This window comes from Pezoporus occidentalis, unplaced genomic scaffold (assembly GCF_034315485.1).
Source record: "Pezoporus occidentalis ecotype Australia unplaced genomic scaffold, CSIRO_AGI_Poc_V1 ctg10, whole genome shotgun sequence".
Taxonomy (NCBI): domain Eukaryota; kingdom Metazoa; phylum Chordata; class Aves; order Psittaciformes; family Psittacidae; genus Pezoporus; species Pezoporus occidentalis.
The window spans coordinates 5,836,023-5,852,465 of NW_026912779.1; the positions used below are offsets into that span (position 1 = coordinate 5,836,023).

At 41.7% G+C, this 16,443-nt stretch overlaps 1 protein-coding gene across 5 annotated transcripts in view; it reads left to right on the forward strand.

The window, feature by feature from the left end:
* Nucleotides 1-3,097: 3,097 nt before the first annotated feature.
* PLCB4 (phospholipase C beta 4) overlaps nucleotides 3,098-16,443 on the forward strand; it is a 198,813-nt gene continuing 185,467 nt past the window's right edge. For 2 of the 5 annotated variants that reach the window (XM_062610270.1, XM_062610280.1), the window contains exons 1-2: nucleotides 3,098-3,408; nucleotides 6,816-7,013. The gene's annotated coding sequence lies outside the window, so the exon portion shown is untranslated. Of the gene's footprint in view, nucleotides 3,409-3,621; nucleotides 3,639-6,815; nucleotides 7,014-16,443 lie in introns of those variants that run through there. The other 3 variants (XM_062610251.1, XM_062610261.1, XM_062610289.1) reach the window with 2 other exon arrangements.

A 16,443-nucleotide genomic window follows, 5' to 3' on the forward strand; every position in this document is an offset into this window, starting at 1 on the left:
AAATGTCCTGCACCCTTGTATTAGATAAGAAATAAAAGCAAAAGTTCATGATACTTTACCAAACTTCCAATGTCTCTAGAAAAAAAAATCATTTTTAATTGGAATATGCTGCAGATTGAGTTGTCTGAAGGCAGCTGTAGTTTTCTGCTGACATGATCAGGTGATATGGAGCTCTACCTGTACCAGAGGCAACCATTTCAAATATACCAGGTTTCATCTGATCACTTCAGAGGTTAGGATTTTTCTGCTGTGTTTCCTGGGCCATTTTGTTTTCCACTGACATGAATTGTTGGCACTGTTCATCTTTTCCTATGTCTTTAAAAGTCACAAGGGTGAAATCATTAGCATACTTTTATATGTGCTATTTATACAGTTAGAACCAGCCAATGTTGGCCTGTACTGACAAACCACTCTTAATGAGAGAAATGCTAATATTTTGCAAGGAAAAGATTGAAGCAGTACAGCTGTATCTTGTCCACAAGAAGACAGCAAGTCAACCTAACTGTAAAATCAGAGGTTCTCAGATTCACTATTAACTCATCCCTAAGTGGCCAAGTTACACTGACTGCTTAAGCCAGGAGGAAGTCAGTGGAAAAACAAAGATGAAAATGCAGAAATCCAAGCATGTAAACAGATGCACCACAGTGGAACTCGCGACACAGAAATTAATCTTGATATGTGGGCCTGACCCTGCCACTTAGCTGTGTGGAGAGTTTCAGACCCTCCATATGGCCTTACTTTCTATGATTTTACACATCTTTCAGTGAGAAGCCCACTTGCTGTTAAAACTGACATTGTCAGTACCTCTAGTTTTCTTGCAGAGCCATGGTCCTGACAGCTGTTCCTTTGATGACTGCCCTTCTTTCAATGAGTAAGTCAGGTCAGAGAGCTGACATCGGAAAGGAAAAGACTGCAAAAGAACAAAGAACAGCTTTTTCTAAAGAAACTATAGTTCCACTAATTCTGAGATGCCTCTATTTGTCTGCATTTCATGCCGTTTCCCAAATATTTAAAAGTCTCTATGTTCTATAACTCTTCTAAGAATCACAAGAATGAAGATAAGAAGAGGCCCAGTTTTTACCTTGGAATAAAATCCCCTTGCACAAGCAAATAATCATGACCTGTTGTCACATAGAAGCCATTCTGGGGGAGAAGGAGATAAGAAATCACGGGAAAAAGACAGACAACATTATGGACCAGAATAACAGTGTCTGCGCTTATCACCACTGCCAGCTCTAGAGGTCTGAACACAAACTACATAGGGATTCCTAGCGACAGTCCAGTACTGTTTGCTAGTGAGTAAGCTGTTATACCTCACTGGAATTTTTTATCACTACTTTTATAATAACTTACTTAATTTACATGCAGCCCAATGGCAAGAAGAAAAAAAAGTAAAAGGCAATGAAAAAGACATGGAGCACATCACGTGTAAACCCACAAATGGATCCATTTCATTCATTTAGAAAAAAAACACTTCTGGAACCACAAAAAAAGCCCTCTTCACCTGCACCCTGTCCATCTCATTCAAGTTGATGTCCTCCATTTTTAATAGCTATAATCGCTGCTTCTCTATCCTGAGTGTTAATTCGATCCCTTTAGCACTGCCAGCAACACTGGCCTTCATCCAGCTCATGTGCTTCTCATGCAGGTTTCTTTGTTACGTCCCTCCCACACCTCCTTTGCACAATATACCCAGCCTGAGCCTTAGCTGCAGCCTTGCTCCCCTTCGTGTATTTCTGAAGACCTACCTCCACCGCCATGGCCATGAGGAATTTCTAATTGAGTAGACATAAGCAAATACGAACATCTGTTTAAGATAATACTTACCTCAATTACAGAACCCCCTCGGCCTGTAGGTCTGCCATGTTGACAGGCTGTCCCTGAAACCATGCGTCATCATTGCTGCTGTTCTCAGTCACTCCTTTGCTTACTCCTCCATGGCAGCTCCAGGAACATGGTGTCAGTTCTTGAAGGCAGAGTCATTTTTACCACATCCTGGTACAGCACTCGGCACCAGATGGGGAGGTGAGGTCTTTATCCAGGCTGCATTTTTACAGTTTATGGTATAGGATGTTCTGTCACAAGCTCTGGCCACCGCATTGCCAGATCAAGTAGTTCGTGGCAATGCAACACCTTTATTGCAACTGCAGCAAAACCAGTTAAGATTTTCCTCCACTGCCTCCACAGCTCACCCTAGGTAACTTCTTCAGCTGTAACGCGCTACCTCTCCTTGTTCCTCAGTGCTGCCACCACCTCTTGGTGCAAGCGTCCCTTCAGGGTGGCCAGGCCCCAGGCCCCAGTTCACTAATGAAGTCCAAGATGGTGGACAGGGAATCGTGCTTCTGCTTTTTGTTTTTGCAGGTGTTTTATGTTTTACCCTTGACACGGAGGAAAACACTCCTTGTAAAATTGCGAGGAGAGAGGGAGGACCGAGATCAGCCACATGATAGCGAACAGGGAGAAGCACAGGGCGTTCCATGGGCAATCCATGGCAGTGCTTTGCAGCTGTGGAAGGGCTGCTCAGAGGAGGCTGGGAGAGGGAATCCTGCACTCCTGCATGTGATCGCTGCTTAGCTTGCTGCCCAGCGCTGAGCATTGGCTACATCTCACCTCACATAAACCTCAAGGAGTCCAACAGTCATTTTGACACAAAACCTGTGAGAGTTTGGCAACCCTCCAGCGGCATCTGAAACACCTCGTCTTCAGCTGCGTGTTGCTGCGCTGAAGCCCTCAGGCCTGTTGAAAGAGGGGGATTTCCTCCTCGCCCCTTCAGCCGCTCTTTAAATGCGTGTAGTAAATACAGGCACGCCGGCGCGGGCATCCCCACGAAACACCGCCCGCGCGGTGCCGTAGTGTGTGTATGCATGCATGCGGCCATGTGTAGAGCGGTGCGGTACGTGTGTGTACATGCGGCTGTGCCGCGGAGCAGTGCGCTGCAGCCCCGCTGCTCCCGGGGCCACGCAGGCGGAGCTCCGCGCCCGCGGCCCCGCCGCCCACTTGCCATGCGCTGCCCGCGGCCCTGCGCGGCGAGGGAAGGCGGGTGCCCGCGTCCGGTAGAGGCGGGGGGGGGGGGATCGCGGCGCGGCTGGCCCGGCTGAGGCGGCGGTGGCGGCGGCAGTGGTGGGGTTTCCCCCTTTCCTGCCGCGTTCCTCCGCGCTGCGGGGGTTGAGGCGGGCGCGGCGACGGGGCTGCCGGGGCGGGGGAGGAGAAGGGAGGGAGAGGAAGGAGGAGCTGGAGCCACTGTGAGGCGGGCGGGTTGCTCTCACACAGGCAGACACACACAAGCAGAGTGTGCGGAGGAGGAGGAAGGAGGAGGAGGTCGTCGCCTCGGCGCAGCCCCGGCACCCTGCGCAGCGCTGTGGGGCCGGCGGCGGCGCCCGCCCCTGCCTTCCCGCCCCGGCGGCTGAGGTAAGGCTCGCGCGGCGACCGTTGTGGGCGACCGTTGTTGTTGTTGTTGTTGTGGGGGCTCCGGGTCCCGCCGGTAGCATCGCGTCCTTCACGGACCGGCCGCGGCTCTGCCCCTTCCCCCGGCTCCCCGCGCCGTCACCTTGGGCTTCCCGCGCCGCCCCGGGGCAGCCGCCGAGCGGCTCTGCCGGCTCCGGCCTCGGCGCACCGGCCTCAGCGGGGATGGACTACACGTACGTGTGTGTGTGTGTGCGAGGGGGTTCATATATATATACACACAGGTATATATGTGTGTGTTTCTTATCTGTGTGAGTGGTGATTTGAGTTATTCTTGTCTTCGCTGCCAGCCGTGCAGCTCGCTGTAGTTTCGGAGCGTATCCGGATTTTGTCAGTGCTGGGCAGTGTGACAAATGTTTCTGTGTAGTTTAAGTATAACTTTCTTGTGGTGTTTTTTTGTCCTTACTATTTCCTTGGAGAAAGGGAAGCTCCTCTTGGAAGATGTTTGTTTTCTCGCAGATGCATTGAAAGGTTTCCGGTGGTGCAAGTGCTTGTGTTGCCTCTGTGTGTAACTCGCACAGGTCTTTTGAATCACTTAGTGTTAATTTTCAAAGCACGGTGCAAACCCAGTGTTTCTATTTGGCCAGCAAGGCTGCGCACTGTATTTGATGCATGACTTTGAATTATGTGCAGTCGGACACCTGTTACTTAATCCTGTTTATCCTTTCCAATTACAGTTATCCAGCCTTGGTCTTCTTTTAGTATCTGAAAGTAAATGATGAATATCCCTTTTTGCTGGCATCTAGTAGAAACCCAGGAGTCTAATGCATTTGTGAGGTCTGTAATGTGTGTTTGTGAGGTACTATTTTGTCAATGGGAGGTGATTTTGGAAAGTTATAGAATAATCTTTATCTCTGGGGGGGTTTATATAATGTTAAAGTGTCCGTGGGGATGCATCTGTAAGGAAGGCAGCAGTAAGGGCTACACAAAATCCACTGTAAATCCTTAGTAAAGTGTGCATCATGTTCTTTTCATAGGTAAATAATGTTCCTTTGTGTTTCCCAAACTTCACTTGATATTGCACCATGGAATTTTCAGTTTAATAACTGGAGTTAATTGGGATCCTAGAGAAAATGTCGCATTTCTGATTCCGCAGGAGGATGGAGCAGATTCTTTCGTAACACATTTGTGTTGGTGGTTGTACTCTGTAGTTGTCTTGAGTTTCAGCAAGCTTATGATACTAGTTGCTTAAGGTTATTTTCTCTAACTTCTAAGAGTGCAATGTCGACAGGAGTTGCAGGGTTTTTCTGGATCAAGGATACCTCATATGGCTGCATACCACAATAATTATTGTTATATGGAGCTGAGCAATTTGTATTATACAGAGACGGTTTCTAAATAGGACTTGGGAACACATTTATTCCTCTCTGCAGCTGATAACTTTGTGAAGTAATTAAAAATAAATTACACGTTTCGGGGGTGAGGATTCTCTTCCACAACTGTTAATAGCCCTCTGCCTTCAAATGTCAGTTTTGACTCATCTCTTGATGATACCACTAAAAACCAGGTATTAATATGAAAGTCAAACCTCTGGGGAAAATATAAGTGCATGTAGCTGTCAAAATAAAATTTTAAGACTGATTTGATTGCTGGATGTGGATGCGTACTTGTTAGAGTAACAATGCCTTGTATTTTATAGACACGCACCCACGTGCAGGAGCTTTGTTCTAAAACAGTATTTTCTGTCATGAATTTATGCATAACCTACACTGCTTTTTCTTAGCATGCAGGGAAGAAAGAACCTTGAGAGGGAAGAGAGAAAGACCAAAAGGGGGAGGAGAGAGCATTCATATCGATTTCCCTTACTGACAGGGGAAATACCTCTTTGTTACATGTTGCCCAGAACCACTGGTTATGTTCTGCTTTCACCTTTTCTGAAATAAAGGCGAGTTGTTTGGGCTTGATATATGCTGCTGACTTCTGTTGCAGACTTTAGCCATTTGTTCCAGTAATATCTGGCTGTGATGATGATCTTTGGGCTATACTGTGAGTCTGTCAAGTATTTATTACACTTTTCTAGGGACCTGTGTCTTTATTTTCACCAGGTTTACATATACTGTGTTGAAAACTTGCAGGGGTATAACTTCCATGCTTACTGAGATGACTTACTTCATAATTTTAATTTTTAACTTGTCATTTTTGTGGTTTACTTGCATTGTTCAGTGGTTTTACTTCCCATGGTGTTTCCTTCCTGTTCGTAATTTGCTGAAAACTGCTGTCTGAAACTGAAGCTTTCATTAATATTTTCCTTAAAATAGAGTTAATCCCTTTTCCAGAGAAAGGGACAGAGAAATGCTTACCAGAATTTTAAAAATGAGAACAAAAACTTAATGTAGGCATCTTACCCAAGAGCGACTAGTTATGAACGTCAATACCTCATTGATTTTGGAGACGGCAGGAGGCTGGTTTCCTCTGTAGTTTCAGTCATCTGTCCCATTAGATTTGGGGAATTGTTGTAAATTGGTTTAGAAGTGAAATTTTCCAAATTGTAAAATCTCTGGTTGGTTGTAAGTGGAAATCATTATTAAAGGTTGCATAAGTGTTATTTGCAGGATGGCTAATCAGTAGCTTGGGCTTAGTTCCATTCCCTACTAAATAGATGCATTGTGCTACTTCAAAAATTGCAAAATTGATGGCTTGAATAGATTTATTAATTTTGCAAGATCTGTAATGCATCCAGTTTCGGGAATACTCTTTGATGTCTGCAGAAGTTGCACACAGTGGAGATCTTTATGATCCAGACTGTTAATTCGTCAAAAGTTTCTTGATTATACTGTTTAGGACCTCTAACTCTTATGAAAGATGCATGCGTAACACCACATCAGAATTACCAAAGTGCATGCATCAAAGGCTCAGAAACATATCCTTCAGTAGGGCTCTGTGAGAGCAGGCTTTGTGGTCCTCTTGCTCCTTCAGAAAAAGTGTGTGAGGACTTGGCTTTGCTGTGTGATGTTTGGACTTTGTATTTCCAAAGATCTGACCTCTACAGGGGTTGAATATAAGGGATGGCAGTGGTATAAATACTGTGCTTTGACATAAGCCAACCTGCTTTGCTTATGTTCTTGCCTTGTAAGCACAAAGCTACAAAAGCTGTCTTGTTGGTCCTCACCCATCTTCTAATGGTAGTGGTTTCTGGAAGTTTTGTATACGGATAAAGAGGCTTGTGAAACTTCAAAAGGTGGCAGATTCCTGGCCGTTCTTTAAGTGATTAATTATGCCTAGTAGCTTTCACATTCCAGAAAGACATGCTGGTGTATCTTGAGTACCTGTAACAGGGCATCACAACATGGGGCATAGTATCAGAACAGCCCTTTTGCAGCTGTCCTCGCAGTGCTGACTCTGGGACTCTCTAGTTTTCAGGACAAGATGCTCCCAAGTGGCTAATGTGAGGCACAGAAATAGATGGTGCAGCACAATTCTGGCTTTCGAGATTCCTCTCTGACAGACTTCTGGATGAGGAGTTGTTGATCTTTTCACTGTGAGGTTGTCATTGCTGGGATCTTGGAGAAAAATCACTAATTACATCCCTCCTTTTTAAGAAGCTTATATAGGTTAGTGAAGTGCTGTGATTTCTTTGTCAGTTTGGCTATACAAGTTGTTGTAGGTATCATCCACTGAATGATGAACTCGTTAAAGCTCTACCTGCACAACAGCAAAAGAAGCTTGATTTTTTTCTTTTTTTGAACAAGAATGAAACAAAACTATTTCTTTCTCCTGAAGAGCCCAGCCTCACTGTTCTCTTTACCTTGTTAACTAGGCTTGGATGAGTGGTATTTTTGAATGGTTGTAAAGTTCTTGTTTCACCTCTGGAGTTTTAAGAAGCGCTGCCCACTCTTCCTGTGGGGGGAATGTGTTCCTGGGAAGCAGTGCAAGTGTCACTGGAAGGTTGAGCTGCCTTACAGTGGTGTACCTGCTGATGAAAAGGGAAAAATACAAAGTCTCCAGCTTTCAAGGCCATGTGCCTTTTTCTTGGTTTTAGGTTTCTGTGACAGGTGGGGCTATTTGATCTCTTTTTGGCTTCCCATTCTTTTCCATTGCCAGTTAATGGTGTTGAGCTTGGTCTTGATCCTGTCCCTCTAAAGGCTAAGAACTAGTCATGGGACAGACAGCATAGATGACAAAGACCGTATATAGGGTATGGAGCAGTCTTATTTGTCTTCCCCTATTTCATGACCAACTCATGTAATGAGTAGGTGAATCCATAATCTGTCTTCCTGCAGCAGCTGCATGGTCTCTGATAGACAATGTATTCCAGAACCAATAAGTGCTCCTAGTTCCTGATGTTGTCTCTTATCTTTATAATATCACGTGATCAAAACTTCAGTTAAGTAGGTGCATAGCAGCTGTCATACATCTGAAGTTAGGGCCGTTTTATATGGAAGCTGTTATTGTGACTGTTCAGATTGAATACATTGTTCCATTGTTCTCTTCAGATGTTGTACTGGTAGATCATTTACTTGAAAAGCTTTAATCTAGGCTGTGTGTTTGTAATCTGGTGTGTTTGTGTGTAATATCATTTAAAAATAAGGAGATTAACAATTTACAGGTGTTGTCCACCTATCAAATAGTTATGTAAAAGCACTTTATACCTGCAGTTGGTCTAGCAATATGCCGTCTGAGAGAGAATATACAGTCAACTTCAGAAATGTTTGTGTGCATTTTGGTAAGGAGGAAATGGGTATGAAAAAGGTATTAAAAAACAGGCTATTTAATCTTGAAGCTATAGATAAATTTCCTTTTCTAACGATTTCTGTATTCAACTGGAGCACATATACTCCTGCAGACAGGAAGCAATCGGTCAGAAGGTTAGTGACTAATGAAGGGGGCAAAAAGAATAAGGACTTGAAAGGTTAATAAGAGGCATCTCCTGGATTTCAATGATCTCGAGTTTCCAGGATCCTGTGAACAGTGTGATGTTGTGTAAAATAACAAGTAATAAGGAAGCTCTAGGAGATGTAAGCTATCGTTTTGAACAGGATAGGTTGGATGAAGTAGCTTCTTGTAACAAAGTGGTGATTCCAAAGCTCTATGGGGTTTTCTATTCCTGTTTTCGTCCTTCTTGAGCGTACTTATTTCCTGTGGCTGAAATAGTTGTGTCTCTCACATTTGCTCTTTGGTTTTTCTTCCTAAGCTTGTGGAGATATTAATTATTGATGCTGCTGTATGTGCTGTACTTGTTGCATATACAGATCTTCTTCACTCTCCTCTTAGCTGAGGCTGTGTACTAGATACAGGATGCTTGCCTCTGTCTCTGGTGTTAGACATCTGGGCTGCAGCTGCCAAAAGGGAACAGGGAGGAAAGGAACTGATAGCTGTAGCAAGGGACTATTTGTTTTGAAATAACAAATTGGGATAGAAGTACTTTAAAAAACCCACTAAACAACAAAAAAAAAACCCATAAAACAAAAAAACAATCAAAAACCAAAGCCCCAAACAATTTTGAATATTGATACCTTCATGCAAGTTGCTTTTTTTTTTTTATGTAGATGTGATGGTAATTATGCATTACTCTTAATTCTTCAAGAATTCCTCTCAGAAAAGAGAGTGGAAATGGAGGATGAATGCCTTATTGGGAAGTAGAAAATAGAGCCATGGGGTGGTTACCCTGCCTGGGCTAACATGGTTTATTGAAGCAGACAGAATTGGTATAATGTTTTCTATGAAGGACTGTGTTCAGGGGAGGTAAAGGAGAGGGGAGATGGGGTGAGAGGCTGATGAATTTGAAGCAGGTTTATTTGCAGAGATGACAGTGAGGTGTAACTGTTAAAGTAGAGGTTGAATGGCACAGTGGGGTGATGAAATGGACTGTTTATTGCTCCTAAACCTTGACTGGAAGGCAGATAGAGGCTGTTGGATGATTTGATGTTTTGGTTTGTTGTTTGAGTGTTTTTTCGATCTTGAGGATTAGTGCAGATTAATTGGGTGCTCTGGTGGATTCGGAGAGCTGTACTGCATGTCTGACATCAGCAAAGAACAGACTGAGTAATTACTGCTTTCTGCTCTTTCAGTCTGTGTTACATGTGTACTGCTTCCCTAGCAAAATATGCTTAGGAGTAATTGTCATACATTAAATGACAAGGGAAGATGGAATGTGATTGCAGGTATATCAGAGCAGATTGCAAATTAGGTGCTGCAGTCTGGCATAAAAGCTGTTAGTTGCAGGTAACATGAATACTTTGGTGGTGCTGCTCGGCTTCTAATTTTCACATTGGAAATCTGTATCTGTGCGTGCTGCCAGTGCAGGGAAGCTCTTGGAAATTCCCCTCAGCGTGTCTGCCGTCCCTCACATGATGCGCTTATCTGCTTTGATTGGAGAATTCCCAGGCTGAAGCAGAAGGTGGGGGTTTCTGAAGGCGCGGAGGGAGAAGAGAGGAGGGGGGAGATGTGACCTGGGAGAATAATTGAGGGCTCAAATAGGTCAGTCTGAGTGCAGAGGAGGTTTAGCTGCTGCTCGTGTGCAGGGGGATTGTTGGTGGTAGCATGTTCTTCCAGACACAACAGCTGGGGTTGTGAGACCCTGGCAAGCTTTTCTGCTTGCTCTAAGGCTGTACGTCTGCATTTACCCTGGGAAAGGACTGTTGGTCCTGAAATCTCTCTGCTGCAACTGAACTGATTACAATGATTTTTTTATTTTCCAAATCCTTCAAATATAGCAATATCTAGCAGAGTCTGGCTGTTCTTTTTGCTGATGCTCTGGTTTTCAGCTATGAAATACATAATGGCTTGTTGTTGACCTGTAATTATAGCAGGTGGCAGGGAGGAGAAATAATTTCTGAGAAGACCTTGGCCCAGGTCAGGACAAAACAGAGTTTTTTAGTTGCACAGGTTGCTGCTCCCCTGCTTTCATACATCATTGGTACAATTTTGCTAGCCTCAGGCAGATCCTTATCTACTTGGGTACATCCTAGAGCATTATGTATATTTGGCCCTGTGTGCTTTTTTTATTCTTTTTACTTTTGTTATTTTTTTTTTTTTTTTGTCCAGACTGAGGAAATCCTGGAATCAACATATATGCCTGGTCTGGCTGACAGGTATTGATAAAATGGTCTCCTTTGAGAGATCTCAGTGAGAGCATAAGGCTAACTAGAAAAACTCATATAAAAAAGAGTTTGTAAGTGTGCGCCATTTCATGTGTGTGTCTTCATACAAGAAAATGTCTTACAGTTAATTTAGTCTTTGCAGGAGGTAATGAAAGTCTTTGCACTGCCCTTATGGGAGGGAACACCATCTCTTCCCATGTTGAATTAATGAGGACTGACACCTTGGAAGAAGCTTATGATACTTAACTGGACTTAGAGTTAAAAAGTTTGTGTAGTGCTGGTGAGCTTGGAAACCAGTACTAATGCTTTTGTGAATGGGTGTATGGATTGTGTGCATAGGCCTGAGAACCCCAAATGTCTCTCGTGCCACCTTAGTTGTTAATTACCTCTGTATTGAAAGAGAGGTGATGCTCTGGCTTGAGCAGGTAGTAAAGATGTAGAGATGCTTAGATGCATCAGTCTGGTGCATTTTGCTTTTATCTCTGTAGAGAACTGTGTGATCATTGCTATGGAGAAATGTTGAATGTTCCTCCTGTATGTTTTTCTTTGGCTCATATGGAAGGTATAATCTTCATTTTGACTAGTCTGGTTGAGATCATTTAGAAGAATTTGCATTAATGATGTCTGCACCGCAGAACTGTAGTCTCTGTGTGGCTAGAGGAATCACAGCTCGCTTAGACCTTTGTCTGGTAGTCCAGATCTCATATAGGAACTTAATCGCCATTTCCGCTGTTTCTTAATTTTCAATGCTGATGCTTTCACTGAATTGCAGACTTGGAAAAAAGAAACTGTGTTGGGTTTTGGCTACAGTGACAATCTACTAGTTGATTTATTTAGTTTTTTTTCCCTAGGTTTGTTGGGGTTTGTTGTTTTCAAAGATAGATAAATGGTGCTCTCCAAGTTTTGCGCAGCTCCTGTGTGTTAGTATCTAACGGCTTTCCTGTGGTGAAGTAAAAGCCTTGTGTAAGTGGTTTAAACCCAGTCAGGCATTGCTGAACCCAGGACAGTAACCTAAATGCAATTCCAGATGTGGAGAAATCACAAGTATATTCTTGCAGTATTTTTTTTTTTTTGCTATACAAACACATGTATTTTGTAAATGCTTTTTGTATTTTTAAACACATTAAGTAGGGTGAAAGCAATACTGGCATGAGGAGCTGTGAATTGGTGTGGGCTATTTCTGGAAGAAAAAAGAAAAAGAGCTTTATTGCTAGGTTGTTGGGTTTTGTTGTTTTTTTTTTGTATAATGATCTTTGACGCTTCAATTTCCAAAAGTAAATCAACTGAATCAATCTGTCAAGAAATACATGCTCTGATTTATATATCTTTGATTTAGTTATGCTCAGTTAAATAAACAGTGCTCTGTAATCTTCACTGATCTCATCCTGCTTTCATTTCTAATTTATCCTTGAAAAGACACTGCTCACTTTAAATTTAGTACAAGCACCTCCCCTCCCCACAGTAGAGCAGCTGAAGATGAATGTTGTGCAAACAGATATAATCTCAGCTCTAAGGTATTTGATACGTTAAAAACATCTATTGAATTGATCTGAAATTACGTGGAAAGATAGACAGGTAGATCTTCAGGTAATTTTGAATCACCGTTGAATGATATGGTCAATAGTTTTCCATGATCTGGGTGCTGAGCGATGTGGCAATTAAGGCATTTGGGAACTGGAAAGCAGATTCTGGAAGTCACAGAAATGTCGCAGGTAGACATGGCAGAGGGAATTACATTGCTGCGTTCACTGTTACATTATAGAGCTGTAAGAAGTTGGCTTCATCCAGTGTAGTTTAGTCTCAGAATGTTTGCTGTATGTTCTCATTCTTTCCTTTATTTTTTTTTTAATGGAATTGTTTTCTTTACAGAACACAATCTTAGTACAACAAACTATGAGAGATTTTCCAGTCATATAGAATTCCATTAGCCTTTTTGTGGCCTTAGTTTTTGAATTATTTAATATATTCTATTCCCTTAATGAAGGCTGCTGGTATCTAAAAGAATAACCCCTAAAAGAATAACCTCAAACTTTAGCAGCATTTAAATACTCATGGAGACCTTCATAAGTAATTTGAAATTTCAGCCAATACTTGGATTGGATCTGGAAGATCTGTGGAAGTATTTCTTCAAAGGACTAAAAATAGTAACTATCCGAGTATGGTGTTGGTTTTAAGAGCTCTAAAGCTGTATACCTAAAAGATATAAAGCTGTAGAGCTGTGGTATTTATTAGGTGGGGTACATCTCATTCTTAAAAAGTAATTGGTAATTTAAATGATTGCTTTTCTGGTAATATTGCTTAGTTTCATAAACCATGGAATCCCTCAGTTGCTCAGCATTTCAAGTAGCTGTTTCTGTATACTTGAAGTACAAATTTCTGGCTGTCTTTGCAGAAGCTGAAGTAAAGGTAATACTTCTCCATTCACTTTAAACCATGTGAAGGCATTCTACTTAAAAATGACTGAAAGCAGACCTTTTCTCTTTCCATCTCTTCATGCTATCCTCACATCTTGGGTTTTAGAAGCTAAAGAATATGGTTTTAAAGGCTTTGGCAGGTTTTGCATAGCTAGGTAGTCTTCAGTTCCACTGGTAATTAGCATATCTCTTCATGACTGAAAACATTATTTTAACAGAAGTTGGCTTTTCATGGTCAGGAATGTCTGTTGATAAAGTGTAGGTGTTACAAGCATGTAACCTAAGCTACTTTGGAACCTTGCTAACAAGTTCCCTTTTATTCAAGTCAAAATCACTGTGTGCCTCATCTGAGGTACCTTTTGGGAGGTTCTTGTAATTTATCTGTTATTCATTAGTGTAATACTGTTGCGACTGGGTTTATGCATGTGTTTTTATTACAGAAGGTTCATAGGCCTAAATTGTGTGTGCCCACTCACTGGTCTATTCTTTTGATTTTTAGAAAGGAATATAATAACAGAAGAAGTTACTGTGTGAGGAGTACATCACTAGAGATGTGGTTTGTTCTGCTCTCAGTGCAGCTCATTCTGAGCAAAGCCCATGAGATGAGGATTGGCGAGATGGAGTTCTTCAAAGAACTGATGAGAAAAAAAGGAAAGTTTATATACCCTGCTTATTTCCTCCTAGCATCTTTCATGCTTGTTTGGGCTTGATATGGTAAATAGCTCTGTGGATCATGTCAGTTCTGCTGCTAGTATTACTTTCCTATTTGGGCCATATTCTACCCTTGCAAAAGTTAGAGCAAGTCACTTTTTCCCTTCCTTGTGTCTTTCCCTCTTTAGCAAGAGGTAGGGAAAGGAATTGTATGCCCACAAAGTTGTCTTGAGATGCAGGTGCTCCTGACTGTAACACTGGGCTGACATGTACTTCCTAAAAATGCTCCTTTTCAGAAAAAACAGCCCCTATTCTGTGAGATCAGATGTCAAAGACTACACTTTCTCAGGATGGAGAGAAATTGCTGGTCTTATAGCACGTTGCATTGAGACTGATCTGATTTCTTCAAAACCAATTTTTAGCTCAGCTTCAGCAGAGGAAGGAGTGTCTGTTAGAACACATTTGATCCTATAGTAGGTGTGGTAGTGTTACTGGGTTAGAATCCAAAACCTTTTGTGACATAGGAGGGATAGAGGCCCAGCCTGAAAGGTTTTTTCTTTGCTGTTTGATACGGGTTCAGTAATTCCACCATGTAGTCTTTCCTTCCTCCCTGTATCTTTTGGCCATAGGCATATCTGGCTCTAGTGGACTTTTAAAATGAATTTCTTTGTTCTAAACTTGGATTTCGGTTAAATACAGTAAAAGACACACCCCCGCTGTTCTGATTATGGTATTTTTTCAATGCTTCTCTTAAATGTCAGGGTAATGCCCAACACGAAGGCTCATTGTCTTGTGAACAGTGAGAGACGCAACAGCCTTCAGCAGCACGCATCAGAACAATGTGCGTACTTCCAGCTTTGCCCTTAAAGTATGAACTGAAGCACATCCCTGTATTGACACTTACATTGTGCTGTTAGATAGGTTTGGTATGATCCCTTAAGGATTCTTTCTTCATGTCCTAAATTGTAAGGATAGTTCCTGCCCCAGAAACCTTGCATTATTTATTTTATGGCATTTATTATAATGCAGCCTTTATTTTTTTTTTTTAACCTCATTGGTGCTTAGTCACTGATACCTCAGATGAGGGAATGCACTGCAACATAGTGTTTTTAATTAGAATATATATACGCTATTATTTTATGTAAGTTAAAAAGAAACAGCATCCACGTTGTTCAGTTCAACGTGCTGAAATGTCTAAAGGTATAAACCAGCTTTCAGACAATTTTATATCATTTTATATTCCAATTGTTGAGACCTTTTTAAGCGTTGTAAGAGGGTTTCACGGAAGCCTGCAGCATATGTGTTAGCAACAGAGATTCTGGTAAATTACTTCTTAACCTTGACTTGCAAATGAAAATGTAGCAAATCAGGGACACGGACATGTACTATACCAGGACAATCTGCCAGGAGTGCAGCTTAATGTATGGAGCAGGCATTGCTCATACTGCTTAGATTGACATGTCATGCAGTATTAGAGGCCATTGTGTTTTAATACCTTTGTTATGGAAGAGATCCAGTTTTGATTTATAGCCCAGCAGTAGCCAAGTTCTATTCTTTTCATGTTTAGAAGTATAATCTGATACAGGATATTTATCAAGCAGTCTTTCTGCATATAATATTTGACAGTAGTCTTCCAGCAAAAATGTAAATGTGCTTCTTATTGTTATTTCTAGGTATGAGGATTCCCTGTGTAAACCTTTAAGTAGCAGCATAACTCAGAAGTGCCTTTTTTTGGCAACTCTATGGAGATAGCCTGAATCAGCAAAGCTTGCTTAAAGAGACACTCAAGTCAGAAACATTTATATATTAAAAAAGTACTTCTTGAAATGAACTGGGGTAGCTGCAGACATCAGGCCTATCACTGAACATCTGTGTCAGTTTAGAAACTAATGTATATGGGTTGTGTTGTTTCTGTCTCCTCCCTCTTTTAGTTCTGTGAAAGGCAATAACAAACCCTGAACAAGCTCGACTGCACAGTTGGATGAGAAAACAAATAGAAGAGACTGGGCAGAAACTGGACTCTAATATACAAAGCATAGATCTAGAAAGATGTTTCAGCTATGCTAAAAATTATATGACACTTTGCAGTCTTACAGCCCTCGGTGATCTAATAGTCATTCTGAAATCTTTTTTTAGGCATTATACATACTTGTTAAAAATGCTTCTTACCCCAAAGAATTTATAACACCACTATTGGAGGAGTCTGGAGCTGAACACCATTTTTAGTACACAGGCAACAGAATGTAAGTGTGAAACAATTCTAACTACATGTGGTAAAGATCAACCTAAAAATGTAAGCTGCATGTTTTAATAGTTTTTGATCAAGTGGCACTTTAAAAGTTACTGACTTAGCTTTGAAGTGTAAATTTTTACATTGGACAAGCCAGCACAGACTGGTACTGGCTACCATCAGAAGAGATTTGCTTCCATAGAGCCTGAAGCATCAGGCCCAGGGTGTTTGCAGAGTGAGTCTCTGAAAACCTCTGTTGCAGATGTGTAATGCTTTGATCTTTTTACTAGCCAAATAAAGAATTCAACTGATCTCTCCTTTTTTTTCTTTGGGAGAAACCAGTGGACAGGATATCTTGTTTGCCATATCAGATTCTGCCCCAAGGAATTGCATCAGTTTTAAAAGAGAGGCATTGTACTTGCAGCTTAATGTTTAAACTCGGTGTCAAAATGCTACAGCAGAATAATGCAAACCGATAATGGAAATGGTTTTCTTGGGTGGATTTCAACTCCTGTGCTAGTATCTGGTAGAATGTATTTACTTTCTTGCATTGAAATACCATGCTATTTCCATCACAATAATGTCTCTTTTAGCTAGCTGGTTGCAGCCAGATTCAGAGATAGTAATCAAAATTGTTTTGAAATGT